Source organism: Coregonus clupeaformis, chromosome 6 (genome assembly GCF_020615455.1).
Source record: "Coregonus clupeaformis isolate EN_2021a chromosome 6, ASM2061545v1, whole genome shotgun sequence".
NCBI classification, from domain to species: Eukaryota; Metazoa; Chordata; class Actinopteri; order Salmoniformes; family Salmonidae; genus Coregonus; species Coregonus clupeaformis.
The window spans coordinates 4457182-4470109 of NC_059197.1; the positions used below are offsets into that span (position 1 = coordinate 4457182).

General features: G+C 38.0%; 14 non-coding genes across 14 annotated transcripts; all 14 read right to left on the reverse strand.

Annotated features, from left to right (window-relative positions):
- Positions 1-2427: 2427 nt before the first annotated feature.
- trnaa-ugc lies at positions 2428-2499 on the reverse strand. The gene has a single exon. It is a non-coding gene; the product is annotated as a tRNA-Ala (tRNA).
- Positions 2500-5435: 2936 nt separating this feature from the next.
- Positions 5436-5507, reverse strand: trnaa-ugc. The gene has a single exon. It is a non-coding gene; the product is annotated as a tRNA-Ala (tRNA).
- A 678-nt stretch (positions 5508-6185) lies between these two features.
- trnaa-cgc lies at positions 6186-6257 on the reverse strand. Its single transcript has one exon. It is a non-coding gene; the product is annotated as a tRNA-Ala (tRNA).
- A 306-nt stretch (positions 6258-6563) lies between these two features.
- trnaa-cgc lies at positions 6564-6635 on the reverse strand. Its single transcript has one exon. It is a non-coding gene; the product is annotated as a tRNA-Ala (tRNA).
- A 304-nt stretch (positions 6636-6939) lies between these two features.
- Positions 6940-7011, reverse strand: trnaa-ugc. Its single transcript has one exon. It is a non-coding gene; the product is annotated as a tRNA-Ala (tRNA).
- A 305-nt stretch (positions 7012-7316) lies between these two features.
- Positions 7317-7388, reverse strand: trnaa-cgc. Its single transcript has one exon. It is a non-coding gene; the product is annotated as a tRNA-Ala (tRNA).
- Positions 7389-7692: 304 nt separating this feature from the next.
- On the reverse strand, positions 7693-7764 carry trnaa-ugc. Its single transcript has one exon. It is a non-coding gene; the product is annotated as a tRNA-Ala (tRNA).
- Positions 7765-8435: 671 nt separating this feature from the next.
- trnaa-ugc lies at positions 8436-8507 on the reverse strand. Its single transcript has one exon. It is a non-coding gene; the product is annotated as a tRNA-Ala (tRNA).
- A 296-nt stretch (positions 8508-8803) lies between these two features.
- trnaa-cgc lies at positions 8804-8875 on the reverse strand. Its single transcript has one exon. It is a non-coding gene; the product is annotated as a tRNA-Ala (tRNA).
- Positions 8876-9180: 305 nt separating this feature from the next.
- trnaa-ugc lies at positions 9181-9252 on the reverse strand. The gene has a single exon. It is a non-coding gene; the product is annotated as a tRNA-Ala (tRNA).
- A 304-nt stretch (positions 9253-9556) lies between these two features.
- Positions 9557-9628, reverse strand: trnaa-cgc. The gene has a single exon. It is a non-coding gene; the product is annotated as a tRNA-Ala (tRNA).
- A 681-nt stretch (positions 9629-10309) lies between these two features.
- Positions 10310-10381, reverse strand: trnaa-cgc. Its single transcript has one exon. It is a non-coding gene; the product is annotated as a tRNA-Ala (tRNA).
- Positions 10382-11438: 1057 nt separating this feature from the next.
- Positions 11439-11510, reverse strand: trnaa-cgc. The gene has a single exon. It is a non-coding gene; the product is annotated as a tRNA-Ala (tRNA).
- Positions 11511-11815: 305 nt separating this feature from the next.
- Positions 11816-11887, reverse strand: trnaa-ugc. Its single transcript has one exon. It is a non-coding gene; the product is annotated as a tRNA-Ala (tRNA).
- Between the last annotated feature and the right edge of the window lie 1041 nt (positions 11888-12928).

A 12928-nucleotide genomic window follows, 5' to 3' on the forward strand; every position in this document is an offset into this window, starting at 1 on the left:
GGGATCGAACACATTAACTTCAGTTTACAAAAGCAAGGCCTTACAAGTTTACACACCATTCCACTTATCTTCTATAAGGGCACGAACAGGAATTGAATGCATGTTTTCAGGTTACAAGACCAAATGACTTACCACATCTCTATTTCCTGCTAAATATCAACATTTTGGAAAGTAGGAATTGTCTAAATGCAACAATGGAGATTGAACCCAGGACCTCATACATGCAAAGCATGCGCTCTACCACTGAGCTACATCCCCTTTCTGTGATATAAACAATGCAATATCAATAAAATTAACTTTTTCTATACAGCATTCCAACGAAATTATGATGCCACGATATCAGCAATCTTAAATACAGGTATGGACAGGGATCGAACCCATGAACTTCAGTTTACAAAAGAAAGGCCTTACAAGTTTACACACCATTCCACTTATCTTCTATAAGGGCACGAAACGGGAATTTAACGCATGTTCTTCAGGTTACAAGACCAAATGACTTACCACAACTCTATTTCCTGCTGAATATCAACATTTTGGAAAGTAGGAATTGTCTAAATGCAAAAATGGAGATCCTGGGGATTGAACCCAGGAACTCAAACATGCGAAACATGCGCTCTACCACTGATCTACATCCCCTTTCTATGATCTAAACAATGCAATATCAATAAAATTAACTTTTTCTATACAGCATTCCAACGAAAATAGGATGCCATGATATCAGCAATCTAAAATAGAGGTATGGACAGGGATCGAACCCATTAACTTCAGTTTACAAAAGAAAGGCCTTACAAGTTTACACACCATTCCACTTATCTTCTATAAGGGCACGAACAGGAATTTGACGCATGTTTTCAGGTTACAAGACCAAATGACTTACCACATCTCTATTTCCTGCTGAATATCAACATTTTGGAAAGTAGGAATTGTCTAAATGCAACAATGGAGATGCTGGGGATTGAACCCATTACCTCAAACATGCAAAGCATGCACGCTACCACTGAGCTACATCCCCTTCCTATGATCTAAACAATGCAATATCAATAAAATTAACTTTTTCAATACACCATTCCAACGAAATTATGATGCCATGATATCAGCAATCTTAAATAGAGGTATGGACAGGGATCGAACCCATTAACTTCAGTTTACAAAAGCAAGGCCTTACAAGTTTACACACCATTCCACTCATCTTCTATAAGGGCACGAACAGGAATTTGACGCATGTTTTCAGGTTACAAAACCAAATGACTTACCAGATCTCTATTTCCTGCTGAATATCAACATTTTGGAAAGTAGGAATTGTCTAAAAGAAGCAATGGAGATGCTGGGGATTTAACCCATTACCTCAAACATGCAAAGCATGCGCTCTACCACTGAGCTACATCCCCTTCCTGTGATCTAAACAATGCAATATCAATAAAATTAACTTTTTCTATACAGCATTCCAACGAAAATAGGATGCCATGATATCAGCAATCTTAAATACAGGTATGGACAGGGATCGAACCCATGAACTTCAGTTTACAAAAGAAAGGCCTTACAAGTTTACACACCATTCCACTTATCTGCTATATGGGCACGGACAGGAATTTGACGCATGTTTTCAGGTTACAAGACCAATTGACTTACCACATCTCTATTTCCTGCTGAATATCAACATTTTGGAAAGTAGGAATTGTCTAAAAGAAGCAATGGGGATGCAACCCATTACCTCAAACATGCAAAGCATGCACGCTACCACTGAGATACATCCCCTTTCTGTGACATAAAAAATGCAATATCAATAAAATTAACTTTTTCTATACAGCATTCCAACAAAATTGTGATGCCATGATATCAGCAATGTTAAATAGAGGTATGGACAGGGATCGAACCCATTAACTTCAGTTTACAAAAGAAAGGCCTTACAAGTTTACACACCATTCCACTTATCTTCTATAAGGGCACGAACAGGAATTGAATGCATGTTTTCAGGTTACAAGACCAAATGACTTACCACATCTCTATTTCCTGATAAATATCAACATTTTGGAAAGAAGGAATTGTCTAAATGCAACAATGGAGATGCAACCCAGGACCTCATACATGCGAAGCATGCGCTCTACCACTGAGCTACATTCCCTTTCTGTGATATCAACAATGCAATATCAATACAATTTACTTTTTCTATACAGCATTCCAACGAAAATAGGATGCCATGATATCAGCAATCTTAAATACAGGTATGGACAGGGATCGAACCCATGAACTTCAGTTTACAAAAGAAAGGCCTTACAAGTTTACACACCATTCCACTTATCTGCTATATGGGCACGAACAGGAATTTAACGCATGTTCTTCAGGTTACAAGACCAAATGACTTACCACAACTCTATTTCCTGCTGAATATCAACATTTTGGAAAGTAGGAATTGTCTAAATGCAACAATGGAGATGCTGGGGATTGAACCCAGGACCTCATACATGCAAAGCATGCGCTCTACCACTGAGCTACATCCCCTTTCTGTGATATCAACAATGCAATATCAATAAAATTAACTTTTTCTATACAGCATTCCAACGAAAATAGGATGCCATGATATCAGCAATCTTAAATACAGGTATGGACAGGGATCGAACCCATGAACTTCAGTTTAGAAAAGGAAGGCCTTACAAGTTTACACACCATTCCACTTATCTGCTATAAGGGCACGAACAGGAATTTGACGCATGTTTTCAGGTTACAAAACCAAATGACTTACCAGATCTCTATTTCCTGCTGAATATCAACATTTTGGAAAGTAGGAATTTTCTAAAAGAAGCAATGGAGATGCTGGGGATTTAACCCATTACCTCAAACATGCAAAGCATGCACGCTACCACTGAGCTACATCCCCTTCCTATGATCTAAACAATGCAATATCAATAAAATTAACTTTTTCTATACAGCATTCCAACAAAATTATGATACCATGATATCAGCAATCTACAATAGAGGTATGGACAGGGATCGAACCAATGAACTTCAGTTTACAAAAGAAAGGCCTTACAAGTTTTCACACCATTCCACTTATCTTCTATAAGGGAACGAACAGGAATTTGAAGCATGTTTTCAGGTTACAAGACCAAATTACTTACCACATCTCTATTTCCTGCTAAATATCAACATTTTGGAAAGTAGGAATTGTCTAAAAGCAGCAATGGAGATGCTGGGGATTGAACCCATTACCTCATACATGCAAAGCATGCACGCTACCACTGAGCTACATCCCCTTCCTGTGATCTAAACAATGCAATATCAATAAAATTAACTTTTTCTATACACCATTCCAACGAAAATAGGATGCCATGATATCAGCAATCTTAAATACAGGTATGGACAGGGATCGAACCCATGAACTTCAGTTTACAAAAGCAAGGCCTTACAAGTTTACACACCATTCCACTTATCTGCTATATGGGCACGAAACGGAATTTAACGCATGTTCTTCAGGTTACAAGACCAAATGACTTACCACAACTCTATTTCCTGCTGAATATCAACATTTTGGAAAGTAGGAATTGTCTAAATGCAAAAATTGAGATCCTGGGGATTGAACCCAGGAAATCAAACATGCAAAGCATGCGCTCTACCACTGAGCTACATCCCCTTTCTGTGATATCAACAATGCAATATCAATAAAATTAACTTTTTCTATACAGCATTCCAACGAAAATAGGATGCCATGATATCAGCAATCTTAAAAACAGGTATGGACAGGGATCGAACCCATGAACTTCAGTTTACAAAAGCAAGGCCTTACAAGTTTACACACCATTCCACTTATCTTCTATAAGGGCACGAACAGGAATTTGACGCATGTTTTCAGGTTACAAGACCAAATGACTTACCACATCTCTATTTCCTGCTGAATATCAACATTTTGGAAAGTAGGAATTTTCTAAAAGAAACAATGGAGATGCTGGGGATTTAACCCATTACCTCATACATGCAAAGCATGCGCGCTACCACTGAGCTACATCCCCTTCCTATGATCTAAACAATGCAATATCAATAAAATTAACTTTTTCTATACAGCATTCCAACAAAATTATGATACCATGATATCAGCAATCTTAAATAGAGGTATGGACAGGGATCGAACCCATTAACTTCAGTTTACAAAAAAAAGGCCTTACAAGTTTTCACACCATTCCACTTATCTTCTATAAGGGCACGAACAGGAATTTGACGCATGTTTTCACGTTACAAAACCAAATGACTTACCACATCTCTATTTCCTGCTGAATATCAACATTTTGGAAAGTAGGATATGTCTAAAAGAAGCAATGGAGATGCTGGGGATTTAACCCATTACCTCAAACATGCAAAGCATGCACGCTACCACTGAGCTACATCCCCTTCCTATGATCTAAACAATGCAATATCAATAAAATTAACTTTTTCTATACAGCATTCCAACGAAAATAGGATGCCATGATATCAGCAATCTTAAATACAGGTATGGACAGGGATCGAACCCATGAACTTCAGTTTACAAAAGAAAGGCCTTACAAGTTTGCACACCATTCCACTTATCTTCTATAAGGGCACGAACAGGAATTTAACGCATGTTCTTCAGGTTACAAGACCAAATGACTTACCACAACTCTATTTCCTGCTGAATATCAACATTTTGGAAAGTAGGAATTGTCTAAATGCAAAAATGGAGATCCTGGGGATTGAACCCAGGAAATCAAACATGCGAAACATACGCTCTACCACTGATCTACAGCCCCTTTCTATGATATAAACAATGCAATATCAATAAAATTAACTTTTTCTATACAGCATTCCAACGAAAATAGGATGCCATGATATCAGCAATCTAAAATAGAGGTATGGACAGGGATCGAACCCATTAACTTCAGTTTACAAAAGAAAGGCCTTACAAGTTTTCACACCATTCCACTTATCTGATATAAGGGCACGGACAGGAATTTGACGCATGTTTTCAGGTTACAAACCAAATGACTTACCACATCTCTATTTCCTGCTGAATATCAACATTTTGGAAAGTAGGAATTGTCTAAAGCAACAATGGAGATGCTGGGGATTTAACCCATTACCTCAAACATGCAAAGCATGCGCGCTACCACTGAGCTACATCCCCTTTCTATGATCTAAACAATGCAATATCAATAAAATTAACTTTTTCTATACAGCATTCCAACGAAAATAGGATGCCATGATATCAGCAATCTTAAATACAGGTATGGACAGGGATCGAACCCATGAACTTCAGTTTACAAAAGGAAGGCCTTACAAGTTTACACACCATTCCACTTATCTGCTATAAGGGCACGAACGGAATTTAACGCATGTTCTTCAGGTTACAAGACCAAATGACTTACAACAACTCTATTTCCTGCTGAATATCAACATTTTGGAAAGTAGGAATTGTCTAAAAGAAACAATGGAGATGCTGGGGATTGAACCCAGGACCTCATACATGCAAAGCATGCGCTCTACCACTGAGCTACATCCCCTTTCTATGATATAAACAATGCAATATCAATAAAATTAACTTTTTCTATACAGCATTCCAACAAAAATAGGATGCCATGATATCAGCAATCTTAAATACAGGTATGGACAGGGATCGAACCCATGAACTTCAGTTTAGAAAAGTAAGGCCTTACAAGTTTACACACCATTCCACTTATCTGCTATAAGGGCACGAACAGGAATTTGACGCATGTTTTCAGGTTACAAGACCAAATGACTTACCACATCTCTATTTCCTGCTGAATATCAACATTTTGGAAAGTAGGAATTGTCTAAAGAAACAATGGAGATGCTGGGGATTGAACCCAGTACCTCAAACATGCAAAGCATGCACGCTACCACTGAGCTACATCCCCTTCTATGATATAAACAATGCAATATCAATAAAATTAACTTTTTCTATACAGCATTCCAACGAAATTGTGATGCCATGATATCAGCAATGTTAAATAGAGGTATGGACAGGGATCGAAACCATTAACTTCAGTTTACAATAGTAAGGCCTTACAAGTTTGCACACCATTCCACTTATCTGCTATAAGGGCACGAACAGGAATTGAATGCATGTTTTCAGGTTACAAGACCAAATGACTTACCACATCTCTATTTCCTGCTGAATATCAACATTTTGGAAAGTAGGAATTGTCTAAATGCAACAATGGAGATGCTGGGGATTGAACCCAGGACCTCAAACATGCGAAGCATGCGCTCTACCACTGAGCTACATCCCCTTTCTGTGATATCAACAATGCACTATCAATAAAATTAACTTTTTCTATACAGCATTCCAACGAAAATAGGATGCCATGATATCAGCAATCTTAAATACAGGTATGGACAGGGATCGAACCCTTGAACTTCAGTTTACAAAAGGAAGGCCTTACAAGTTTACACACCATTCCACTTATCTGCTATAAGGGCACGAACAGGAATTTGACGCATGTTTTTCAGGTTACAAAGACCAAATGACTTACCACATCTCTATTTCCTGCTGAATATCAACATTTTGGAAAGTAGGAATTGTCTAAATGCAACAATGGAGATCCTGGGGATTGAACCCAGGACCTCAAACATGCGAAGCATGCGCTCTACCACTGAGCTACATCCCCTTTCTATGATATAAACAATGCAATATCAATAAAATTAACTTTTTCTATACACCATTCCAACGAAAATAGGATGCCATGATATCAGCAATCTTAAATACAGGTATGGACAGGGATCGAACCCATGAACTTCAGTTTACAAAAGCAAGGCCTTGCAAGTTTACACACCATTCCACTTATCTTCTATAAGGGCACGAACAGGAATTTGACGCATGTTTTCAGGTTACAAGACCAAATGACTTACCACATCTCTATTACCTGCTAAACATCAACATTTTGGAAAGAAGGAATTGTCTAAATGCAACAATGGAGATGCTGGGGATTGAACCCAGGACCTCATACATGCAAAGCATGCGCTCTACCACTGAGCTACATCCCCTTTCTGTGATATAAACAATGCAATATCAATAAAATTAACTTTTTCTATACAGCATTCCAACGAAATTGTGATGCCATGATATCAGCAATCTTAAATAGAGGTATGGACAGGGATCGAACCCATGAACTTCAGTTTACAAAAGAAAGGCCTTACAAGTTTACACACCATTCCACTTATCTTCTATAAGGGCACGAACAGGAATTTAACGCATGTTCTTCAGGTTACAAGACCAAATGACTTACCACATCTCTATTTCCTGCTGAATATCAACATTTTGGAAAGTAGGAATTGTCTAAATGCAACAATGGAGATGCTGGGGATTGAACCCAGGACCTCATACATGCGAAGCATGCGCTCTACCACTGAGCTACATCCCCTTTCTGTGATATCAACAATGCAATATCAATAAAATTAACTTTTTCTATACAGCATTCCAACGAAAATAGGATGCCATGATATCAGCAATCTAAAATAGAGGTATGGACAGGGATCGAACCCATTAACTTCAGTTTACAAAAGCAAGGCCTTACAAGTTTGAACACCATTCCACTTATCTTCTATAAGGGCACGAACAGGAATTTGAAGCATGTTTTCAGGTTACAAGACCAAATTACTTACCACATCTCTATTTCCTGCTAAATATCAACATTTTGGAAAGTAGGAATTGTCTAAAAGAAACAATGGAGATGCTGGGGATTGAACCCAGGACCTCATACATGCAAAGCATGCGCTCTACCACTGAGCTACATCCCCTTTCTGTGACATAAACATTGCAATATCAATAAAATTAACTTTTTCTATACAGCATTCCAACAAAATTGTGATGCCATGATATCAGCAATGTTAAATAGAGGTATGGACAGGGATCGAACACATTAACTTCAGTTTACAATAGTAAGGCCTTACAAGTTTACACACCATTCCACTTATCTTCTATAAGGGCACGAACAGGAATTGAATGCATGTTTTCAGGTTACAAGACCAAATGACTTACCACATCTCTATTTCCTGATAAATATCAACATTTTGGAAAGAAGGTATTGTCTAAATGCAACAATGGAGATGCTGGGGATTGAACCCAGGACCTCATACATGCACTCTACCACTGAGCTACATCCCCTTTCTATGATATAAACTATGAAATATCAATAAAATTAACTTTTTCTATACAGCATTCCAACGAAAATAGGATGCCATGATATCAGCAATCTAAAATAGAGGTATGGACAGGGATCGAACCCATTAACTTCAGTTTACAAAAGCAAGGCCTTACAAGTTTGAACACCATTCCACTTATCTTCTATAAGGGCACGAACAGGAATTTGAAGCATGTTTTCAGGTTACAAGACCAAATTACTTACCACATCTCTATTTCCTGCTAAATATCAACATTTTGGAAAGTAGGAATTGTCTAAATGCAACAATGGAGATGCTGGGGATTGAACCCAGGACCTCATACATGCAAAGCATGCGCTCTACCACTGAGCTACATCCCCTTTCTGTGATATAAACAATGCAATATCAATAAAATTAACTTTTTCTATACAGCATTCCAACGAAAATAGGATGCCATGATATCAGCAATCTTAAATACAGGTATGGACAGGGATCGAACCCAAGAACTTCAGTTTACAAAAGGAAGGCCTTACAAGTTTACACACCATTCCACTTATCTTCTATATGGGCACGAACAGGAATTTAATGCATGTTCTTCAGGTTACAAGACCAAATGACTTACCACAACTCTATTTCCTGCTGAATATCAACATTTTGGAAAGTAGGAATTGTCTAAATGCAAAACTGGAGATTGAACCCAGGACCTCATACATGCGAAGCATGCGCTCTACCACTGAGCTACATCGCCTTTCTGTGATATAAACACTGCAATATCAATAAAATTAACTTTTTCTATACAGCATTCCAACGAAATTGTGATCCCATGATATCAGCAATCTTATATAGAGGTATGGACAGGTATCGAACCCATTAAATTCAGTTTACAAAAGCAAGGCCTTACAAGTTTGAACACCATTCCACTTATCTTCTATAAGGGCACGAACAGGAATTTAACGCATGTTCTTCAGGTTACAAGACCAAATGACTTACCACATCTCTATTTCCTGCTGAATATCAACATTTTGGAAAGTAGGAGTTGTCTAAATGCAACAATGGAGATGCTGGGGATTGAACCCAGGACCTCATACATGCAAAGCATGCGCTCTACCACTGAGCTACATCCCCTTTCTGTGATATAAACAATGCAATATCAATAAAATTTACTTTTTCAATACACCATTCCAACGAAAATAGGATGCCATGATATCAGCAATCTTAAATAGATGTATGGACAGGGATCGAACACATTAATTTCAGTTTACAAAAGCAAGGCCTTGCAAGTTTGAACACCATTCCACTTATCTTCTATAAGGGCACGAACAGGAATTGAATGCATGTTTTCAGGTTACAAGACCAAATGACTTACCACATCTCTATTTCCTGCTAAATATCAACATTTTGGAAAGTAGGAATTGTCTAAAAGAAACAATGGAGATGCTGGGGATTGAACCCAGGACCTCATACATGCGAAACATGCGCTCTACCACTGAGCTACATCCCCTTTCTATGCTATCAACAATGCAATATCAATAAAATTAACTTTTTCTATACAGCATTCCAACGAAAATAGGATGCCATGATATCAGCAATCTTAAATACAGGTATGGACAGGGATCGAACCCATGAACTTCAGTTTACAAAAGGAAGGCCTTACAAGTTTACACACCATTCCACTTATCTGCTATAAGGGCACGAACAGGAATTTGACGCATGTTTTCAGGTTACAAAACCAAATGACTTACCACATCTCTATTTCCTGCTGAATATCAACATTTTGGAAAGTAGGAATTGTCTAAAAGAAACAATGGAGATGCTGGGGATTGAACCCAGTACCTCAAACATGCAAAGCATGCACGCTACCACTGAGCTACATCCCCTTCCTGTGATCTAAACAATGCAATATCAATAAAATTAACTATTTCTATACAGCATTCCAACGAAATTATGATACCATGATATCAGCAATCTTAAATAGAGGTATGGACAGGGATCGAACACATTAACTTCAGTTTACAATAGTAAGGCCTTACAAGTTTACACACCATTCCACTTATCTGCTATAAGGGCACGAACAGGAATTCAACGCATGTTCTTCAGGTTACAAGACCAAATGACTTACCACATCTCTATTTCCTGCTGAATATCAACATTTTGGAAAGTAGGAATTGTCTAAATGCACCAATGGATATGCTGGGGATTGAACCCAGGACCTCATACATGCGAAACATGCGCTCTACCACTGAGCTACATCCCCTTTCTGTGATATCAACAATGCAATATCAATAAAATTAACTTTTTCTATACAGCATTCCAACGAAAATAGGATGCCATGATATCAGCAATCTTAAATACAGGTATGGACAGGGATCGAACCCATGAACTTCAGTTTAGAAAAGGAAGGCCTTACAAGTTTACACACCATTCCACTTATCTGCTATATGGGCACGAACAGGAATTTAACGCATGTTCTTCAGGTTACAAGACCAAATGACTTACCACAACTCTATTTCCTGCTGAATATCAACATTTTGGAAAGTAGGAATTGTCTAAATGCAAAAATGGAGATCCTGGGGATTGAACCCAGGAAATCAAACATGCAAAACATGTGCTCTACCACTGAGCTACATCCCCTTTCTATGATATAAACAATGCAATATCAATAAAATTAACTTTTTCTATACAGCATTCCAACGAAAATAGGATGCCATGATATCAGCAATCTAAAATAGAGGTATGGACAGGGATCGAACCCATGAACTTCAGTTTAGAAAAGGAAGGCCTTACAAGTTTACACACCATTCCACTTATCTTCTATAAGGGCACGAACAGGAATTTGACGCATGTTTTCAGGTTACAAAACCAAATGACTTACCAGATCTCTATTTCCTGCTGAATATCAACATTTTGGAAAGTAGGAATTGTCTAAAAGAAGCAATGGAGATGCTGGGGATTGAACCCATTACCTCAAACATGCAAAGCATGCACGCTACCACTGAGCTACATCCCCTTTCTGTGACATAAACAATGCAATATCAATAAAATTAACTTTTTCTATACAGCATTCCAACAAAATTGTGATGCCATGATATCAGCAATGTTAAATAGAGGTATGGACAGGGATCGAACCCATTAACTTCAGTTTACAAAAGAAAGGCCTTACAAGTTTACACACCATTCCACTTATCTTCTATAAGGGCACGAACAGGAATTGAATGCATGTTTTCAGGTTACAAGACCAAATGACTTACCACATCTCTATTTCCTGATAAATATCAACATTTTGGAAAGAAGGAATTGTCTAAATGCAACAATGGAGATGCTGGGGATTGAACCCAGGACCTCATACATGCGAAGCATGCGCTCTACCACTGAGCTACATCCCCTTTCTGTGATATCAACAATGCAATATCAATAAAATTAACTTTTTCTATACAGCATTCCAACGAAAATAGGATGCCATGATATCAGCAATCTTAAATACAGGTATGGACAGGGATCGAACCCATGAACTTCAGTTTAGAAAATGAAGGCCTTACAAGTTTACACACCATTCCACTTATCTGCTATATGGGCACGAACAGGAATTTAACGCATGTTCTTCAGGTTACAAGACCAAATGACTTACCACATCTCTATTTCCTGCTGAATATCAACATTTTGGAAAGTAGGAATTGTCTAAATGCAACAATGGAGATGCTGGGGATTGAACCCAGGACCTCATACATGCGAAGCATGCGCTCTACCACTGAGCTACATCCCCTTTCTATGACATAAACAATGCAATATCAATAAAATTAACTTTTTCTATACAGCATTCCAACGAAAATAGGATGCCATGATATCAGCAATCTTAAATACAGGTATGGACAGGGATCGAACCCTTGAACTTCAGTTTAGAAAAGGAAGGCCTTACAAGTTTACACACCATTCCACTTATCTGCTATATGGGCACGGACAGGAATTTGACGCATGTTTTCAGGTTACAAGACCAAATGACTTACCACAACTCTATTTCCTGCTGAATATCAACATTTTGGAAAGTAGGAATTGTCTAAAAGAAGCAATGGAGATGCTGGGGATTGAACCCATTACCTCAAACATGCAAAGCATGCACGCTACCACTGAGCTACATCCCCTTCCTATGATCTAAACAATGCAATATCAATAAAATTAACTATTTCTATACAGCATTCCAACGAAATTATGATACCATGATATCATCAATCTTTAATAGAGGTATGGACAGGGATCGAACCCATGAACTTCAGTTTACAAAAGAAAGGCCTTACAAGTTTTCACACCATTCCACTTATCTTCTATAAGTGCACGAACAGGAATTTGACGCATGTTTTCAGGTTACAAAACCAAATGACTTACCACATCTCTATTTCCTGCTGAATATCAACATTTTGGAAAGTAGGAATTGTCTAAAAGAAGCAATGGAGATGCTGGGGATTTAACCCATTACCTCAAACATGCAAAGCATGCACGCTACCACTGAGCTACACCCCCTTCCTATGATCTAAACAATGCAATATCAATAAAATTTAACTTTTTCTATACAGCATTCCAACGAAAATAGGATGCCATGATATCAGCAATCTTAAATACAGGTATGGACAGGGATCGAACCCATGAACTTCAGTTTAGAAAAGGAAGGCCTTACAAGTTTACACACCATTCCACTTATCTGCTATATGGGCACGAACAGGAATTTAACGCATGTTCTTCAGGTTACAAGACCAAATGACTTACCACAACTCTATTTCCTGCTGAATATCAACATTTTGGAAAGTAGGAA